This window comes from Balaenoptera acutorostrata, chromosome 3 (assembly GCF_949987535.1).
Source record: "Balaenoptera acutorostrata chromosome 3, mBalAcu1.1, whole genome shotgun sequence".
Classification (NCBI taxonomy): domain Eukaryota; kingdom Metazoa; phylum Chordata; class Mammalia; order Artiodactyla; family Balaenopteridae; genus Balaenoptera; species Balaenoptera acutorostrata.
This window is the reverse complement of record NC_080066.1, coordinates 68,689,738-68,697,059: the sequence shown is the minus strand read 5'-3', so window position 1 is coordinate 68,697,059 and position 7,322 is coordinate 68,689,738.

Sequence of the window (7,322 nt, the reverse complement as noted above, 5' to 3'; positions counted from 1 at the left end):
ACATATACATATATCCCCATATCTCTTCCCTCTTGCATCTCCCTCCCTCCCCGCCTCCCTATCCCACCCCTCTAGGTGGTCACAAAGCTCCGAGCTGATCTCCCTGTGCTATGCAGCTGCTTCCCACTAGCTATCTATTTTACATTTGGTAGTGTATATATGTCCATGCCACTCTCTCACTTTGTCCCAGCTTACCCTTCCCCCTCCCCATATCCTCAAGTTCATTCTCTAGTAGGTCTATGTCTTTATTCCCATCTTGCCCTTAGGTTCTTCATGACCTTTTTTTTTAGATTCCATATATATGTGTTAGCATACGGTATTTGTTTTTCTCTTTCTGACTTACTTCACTCTGTATGACAGACTCTAGGTCCATCCACCTCACTACAAATAACTCAATTTCATTTCTTTTTAGGGCTGAGTAATATTCCATTGTATATATGTGGTTTTTAACAAGCTGCCCTTCAACGTGCTCTGGTTTCTTGTCAATGTTTTCCAGGCAAACTGCTGTTTTCTCCTGGTGCTGGGACCAGTCCCCAGGGCCCAGACCCCAGCATACAAGGGGTCTTGTGCTTTGCTGACATACAGTGGCCCCTCAGTATCCAAGGGCATTGGGGGATTGATTCCAGGACCCCTGTGGTTACCAAAATCTGCAGGTACTCAAGTCCCTTATATAAAAGTTGGCATTGGCTGATGGGGCTATGGAGGGCCGACTGTATATAGGACTTCTTTCTCAGTGTTCTTTCCCCCAGCCTTAAAGCAATCGTTTTGATGTCTCTAATGCTTTACAGTTCATAAAGCACCTCAGTTGATCTATGTAATATCAACATGAATGGGCAAGGATTACTGTTTCCATTTTACAGGTGGGTTAACAGGCTCAGAAAGGTTAAGGGACTCGCCTATGATCACACAGCTAGAAAGAGCAGAGTTGGGAATTGAACCCAAGTCTCCTGAGGCCTCAGTCAGAACTCTGCCCAGCATCAGTCACCTCTGAAGGTGCCAGCCCTCAGCCTCCACGCAGTAGCCCGTGCACCCTCACCCTGACATAGCACCTGGGCTATCTTACCACCTGCCTTCCTCACATGGAGCCAGGTCTCCAGGCCTCTCAAGCTCCTGTCCTACTCCCTAACCTTGGCCTGTTTCCTAGAGCCTAGGTTTCAACTATGACCATCAGTTGGACAGTCTGAAGCTAATAAAGGGTGAAGGAATGCTACTCAGCCCCTCCCAGGTGAGAGTGGACAGAGCCCAGGATTTGATGTTAAGTACAAATCCCAGCTCTATAACTTGCCAATGGGGGCCTTGGGCAAAGCTTAAGACACTCTGGACCTTGGTATTTTCTTCTCTGAAATGAAGGCAGTAATTCCTATCTCAAAAGGGTTTTATAGATCAGACAATAAAAATGATTTATCAACTGTACAAAGGAAAGGAATGATCAATATCAGCAAATAATAACTGCCTGAGACCCTTTTCTCTGAAGGGTATTTCACTCTCCCCATTTCACAGATGGGAATACTAACACTCAGAGTCAGTATTTGACTTGTCCAAGTCACACAGTGAGTTGGTAGCAGGTTCAGGTCTAGATCTTAGCTCTGCTCATTCCAAGTTCAATGTTCTTCCACTTGCCAGAAGCCCAATAGTTACCTCCCCATGTAAATATCCATCTTGTGGCTGAGACAATCGCATCTCTCAGCTTTCTGAGAGTAGCTAGTGAATTCTTTCATTAAAAACTGTTATATGGGGGCTTCCCTGGTGGCGCAGTGGTTGAGAATCTGCCTGCCAATGCAGGGGACACAGGTTCGAGCCCTGGTCTGGGAAGATCCCACATGCCGCGGAGCAACTAGGCCCGTGAGCCACAACTACTGAGCCTGCGCGTCTAGAGCCTGTGCTCCGTAACAAGAGAGGCCGCGATAGTGAGAGGCCCGCGCACCGCGATGAAGAGTGGCCCCCGCTCGCCGCAACTAGAGAAAGCCCTCGCACAGAAACGAAGACCCAACACAGCCAAAAATAAAATAAATAAATAAATAAATAAAACAAAAACAAAAAAACTGTTATATGTTTTAGGATGCTTTTGGCTGTAAGTAAAAGTTCATAACTAAAACATGAGGAAAATGTACGACATCACACAACCAGCAGTCCAGCGACCCCAGAACTGGTGGATTCGGGGCTCATTGCCACTGCCAGTGAGTGGCTGGGTAGATGTGGCAGTTCTGGGGGATTAACATAGGCAGGATGGAGCTCAGGGAAGGAGCAGGCATTTCCTGCCAGTATCTCTAGTGAGGAAGATATTCTAGAAGCTACCCCCTCTCCCCTAGCAGAATTCCCCTTATCTCTCATTGGCCAGGGCTGCATCACAGGCCCAAACTAAACCCATCACTGGGCAGGGAATTACCAAGATTGGCTTAAGCTAATGAACACCGTCCCCCACCCCCCGCCCCCGAGTGTGCCTGGGGCTCTGCATCACCTTCCAGAATATGTGGGAAGGTGAGCACCTAAGCACAGTCAGGGCTTTGGCAAGAACCTAGAGCAGTGCAGTCTAGTAGAACTTTCTGCAATGATGGAAGTATTCTATATCTGTTCTGTACAACACAGAGCAGTATGCCTACCATATTGGGCTTGGCAGGTCTACAGGGCTATGCAAGTGTGCACGTGTGCATGCATATGCATGTGTGCATGTCTGTCTGTCTATCTACTGGACAGGTAACCAACTGCCTCCCACAGTTAATGAGCTCTACTTTTCTGGGAATACTTATATTTTCTTTCCCCCAAAATGGAAAGAGCTTTTTTTTTGGCAGGTAATAAACTGGTGGGTAGAGGGAGAGATAAAAAGCCCCCAGCCCAGAACCTCGGAAGAGGAGCCCCCACTGAGAGGCACTGGCTGCCCCCAAGGGCCTACTACCAGGACACCCAGGATGGAGGGCAGGCCAGGTCCTGAAGACCTGCCTACCCCATGTTCTTTCTGCCTCCTCCTCTCCCTCCCCCGTTCCAGGTTCTCTTCTATCACTCTCACCCCTCTTTCCCTCCCGTCCCTCTCCCCCCTTTCTCCTTTCTGACCCCTGTCTCCTCGTTCTCATTCCTCTGTCTTTCCTTTCCTTCTCTCTCCTACTTCTCCATCCCTTCCTTCCTGCTCCCTTTTTACTGCCATTCCTCTCTTCTTTACTTTTCATCATCCTGCCAGATTTTAAATTCTGGTCAAAAACTTTCTCCAAACCCCTTTTCTTTCCTGAGTTTGCCAAATCCTCCCAAGTCCTGTCTCCTTTGCCTGGTTCCCTGCCCCTAATTCACTCCTCCCTTGCCTGGCCTGTGATGCCTACTTGGCAGGGGAGCCTTCTGGAGACACAGACCCTGAACCCCAAGTGATGATTCTGACCATGGAAATGCCTGATCATGGCAGGGGTTGAAGGAACAATTTGGGAAAGGAAAGAGGTTTCCTGGAGGCCCTCAATCACACAGTGCAGTAGGAAGTGGGGACAGCTTGGGGCATGCCCTGGTGAGGAGAGGGGTGCTAGAGATCACCCATCTCTCTGCATGGCCTGGGATCCTTGGGTAGCCCATGGAATGTGAGATGAGCTAAGGCCTTCAGTCTGGGCCTCAGGGTGAAAGGGACAGCCATGGTTCCCAGTAAGGAGAGTGGCAGCGGCTTGAAAATCTTCTCAATGCCCCACCCCTACTCCCAGCTTGCTGGCCTGAAGGGGCTTCAGAAGAGGGCACAGCATCACACAAGGGGAGCCCAGCTAGTCCCTCAGCCCCATCTCCTTCTGCAGGTGGAGCACCTGGAGAGGAGACAGGAGAGGGACGGGCCCCAGCACACCTGGGCAAGGGCCCGGGGGTCTTCTCCCCGCCTCCAGCAGGCTGGCCTGGTGCTAGGGCACCACGGGTCTCCCCTGTCCTGGAAGGCAGCTCTTCCTGACCAAAACGGCCATTCTCTGTGGGCTTCCCACATTTCTGAAATCTGGGAGTCCCACCAAGGCCTAAGTAGCTCTCTGGAAGGAAGAATGACTTCATCAGAATTCTTTCGTTTCTGGTCTTCACTGTATTTTTAAGGGCAAAATGCCATCACCCAGCCCCTTTCCAAAAGCCCAAATGGCTTTCAAATGGGACAGAAAGGGGCTTCTGCTCTCCAGGAAAATCCTCTATCCCAAGTCATAAACAGCCCGGGTAACCCTACCCTACAGCACCCGAGCTATAAATGCTGGCTTTGTTCAGGGACGGGGCCTGGAAGAGGAATCAAGTCTGAGCAGAGTGACTGCTTTCCCTCCTGGGGTCTGTGTGGGCGGGGGATGCCACTGATCCTGGGCAAAGCAGCACGGCCCACCCAGGTGGCCCAGGTGGCAGACGGGGTTGTGACCCCCATGGGTCCTAAACACAGAGATGAGGCGGCGGGGAGCGTGGCCCGGGCTGCAGGACGTTATCATAAACACCTCTGTTCTGCTAGCAGGCAGACCTCCCCTCCGAGCCACACCTCCAAGTTCCCGTGGGACCCTGCTGGGCACTCTGGGCTCCTCCCCCATTTCCAGCCCTCCCTCTATACCTCCCTCTTTCCTTGTCTTCCAGAACTGACCCTCCACTGCCATGCCAGGACTCCACACCCTCCTTACCTCCTTGCCTCTTTTTAAAATGTCTCCTCCTCATCTATCTACATGGTCTTGGGCTTCTATCAAGGTCCAAGTCAAAAGCTGCCTCTTCCTTGAAACTCTTCCAGATTTCCACCCAGAATTAAACAATTTCCTCTCTGTCTTTGAAAGGTATGTTAGAACAAATCACAGTCTGCTGTACTTTAGAGCTCACTGCACACATCTGTTTTTCCATCCATGTATCTCTGGGTCTATCCCTCCTTCCTGCACTCCCACCCAGTGCCAAGCGCCACGTCCCATTTGAACTGGTCCTCAGCCCCCTTCGTGAAGACTCACTCTCTTTCAGGATTTTGCATCAGCATAATACTAATAGCTAGCATTTACTGAGCACTTCCTTTGTTCCTGGCCAAAGTTGAAGTATTTTATGGGCACTAATGCTCGTACCCTCATAACAACCCTCTGAAGTAGGTATTAAAAGTCCCCCCCCCCACTGCCCCATTTTACAGATGAGAAGCTAAGGCACAGAGACATGGAGTAGCCTGCTCAGAGCCACTCAGCCAGTAAGTGGCAAAGCCTGGATTTATCTCCGGACAATGAGGGTCCAGAGTCTGTGCCCTTTAACCTCCTGCTCCCCCTCTCAAAGTGGTTGTGAACATGGCTTCTGACTGGTGGGTCTGAGTCAGGGCTCCACCTTCCCTACCTGTGTGACCTTGATGAGGTCACTTATGAAACCTCACATGTGAAACAGGGGCAACAATTGTACTTGTATCCCAGTGTTGTTATGAGGGTTCAGTGAAAGAATGTGTGCAAAAAAGCTTTCCATAGCACTTGGCATATAGAGAATGTGCTCCAAAAAGTACACTATACTTATTATTCCTGCTGTGAGCACTTGCCTTACAGAATGATCCTGGCCACCAGCTTACAGGCCCAAGCATTGAAAGCCAGTCCCACGGAAGTGCCTGGCGAAGGACTCTTGTGGATGAGCCCAAGTGTAAGGGCAACCCCTGCCCAGGACCCTGGCAAGGGCTGTCTGTGTGGCTTGTGGAGGGGGAGGTCAGGCTAGCACTGCCACCTGGTTCCTCCCCGTCTTACCCGTTCCAGCACCCCAGAAACAAGCCACTGTTGATCTCATGGAGACACAAGGGCAAAATTCCAACATGAGAAAACAAACAAACCAAAAGAACACCCTGGAAACTATAAGCTTATGGTCAGAGGCCCACAGTGACAAGATTCCTTTATGTCTCGTATGAAAGGAAATTAGCCACACCATCCCCAGGCTAGCCATAGTCTCTAAAGATCTTCCCTGCAGACAGGAGAATTGTACTGTGGGCTATCACTGCCTAAAAGATGTATGTGTGGGGACAAGGCCTGGAGGAAATAAGCAAGAGTAAAAAGAGTTGTGTTTGGTGTGGCATAGAGGGGTGTGTGTGTGTGTTTCCAGAACATTCTTTAATGGTGTTGTTATATCCCCTCATCGCCCATTAAAAAATATTGGAAGACAGTAATGTTGTTTCAGACACATTTGCTGTGTTTGTGCAGCACCTGCTCCCCTGTTTTCTGGGCAAATAAGACCCCTCTCCCCACTCTTAGGCCATGGGGTTCTGGGGTTCTGATTCCAGGCCTGGCTCTCAGGGCCTGTGACCCAACCCTGGCCTTTTAGAGCATCAAATGCCCTGGGCCACAGAAAATGGCTCAGAGTTGAGCATATGACCCCAGGGAGCCCACTGAGACTAATTTCTGGTGCTGTTGTTTAAACAGTTGGGAGTGGGTGTAAGACTTAGGCTGCTGATGGCCACATGGAGAGCACAGAGACTAGATCAACACCAGGAACTTCCTGAGAACTGGTGAGGAGAGTGGGTACTGGTGAAATCATCTGAGCCTCTGGATGCAGGTAAACCTGAAGAGAGAGTTTTCCTCTCCATGGTGTTAACGACATGGGCTCTGGAGCCAGCCTGCCTAGGCCAAATCTTGGCTCTATCACTTCCCAGCAGCGGGACCTGGGTCAGTCTAACTCATATTCCTTATCTACAAAATGGGGATAAGAATATCCACCTTTATCCAATCCTCAGTGAGGATTCCCTGAGTTAATATACATAAAGGAAATGCAAGCACTAAGTAAGTATTGGTTATTATCAATATCGAGCTAGGTTTCTGCCACTTGCAGCTGAAAGAGTCCTCACTGCTTCATCAAGCCAGGGTTGGGGATGTTTTCTAAGGCTGGCATGGAGGAAAGCTGACACGTGGCCCTGCCACGACAGAACTGTCCACAGGGCCACATACTACAGCTATCAATCCACCTCTGCTCAGCCACAGCCCCTCGGCCTCTTCACCCATAATGTGAGCCAGTTCTGATCAAGCAGCATGTCCTCTAGAATCCTCACACCCACTGGGCGAGGACTGCCACTAGCTGCCCTGGGTGTTCAGGGCCCCGATGAGCCTGGACGCAGATGTGTCTACTGACCAGGTCACAGCTTCTTTCTTCACTGACCCATTGGTCTCACTGGGAAGATGGGCCACTGCCTCACTGCCCTGGCTGGCCCTGCAGTGCCCTGTGCAACCGACACCTGCCCTGCTCAGCCCGTGGCAGCCTTGCCCCCAGCAATGAACTCTGTCCACGCACATTAGGCTTGCTCCAAACAGCTCGACCTTCTGGAACTTGCAAAAACCTAACACCTTCCTACCAAAGGAAATCCCCAGTAGGGTCCAAACTAAGAGCATGGCACAGTCAGTTACAGCAATAGCCGCTATTTACTG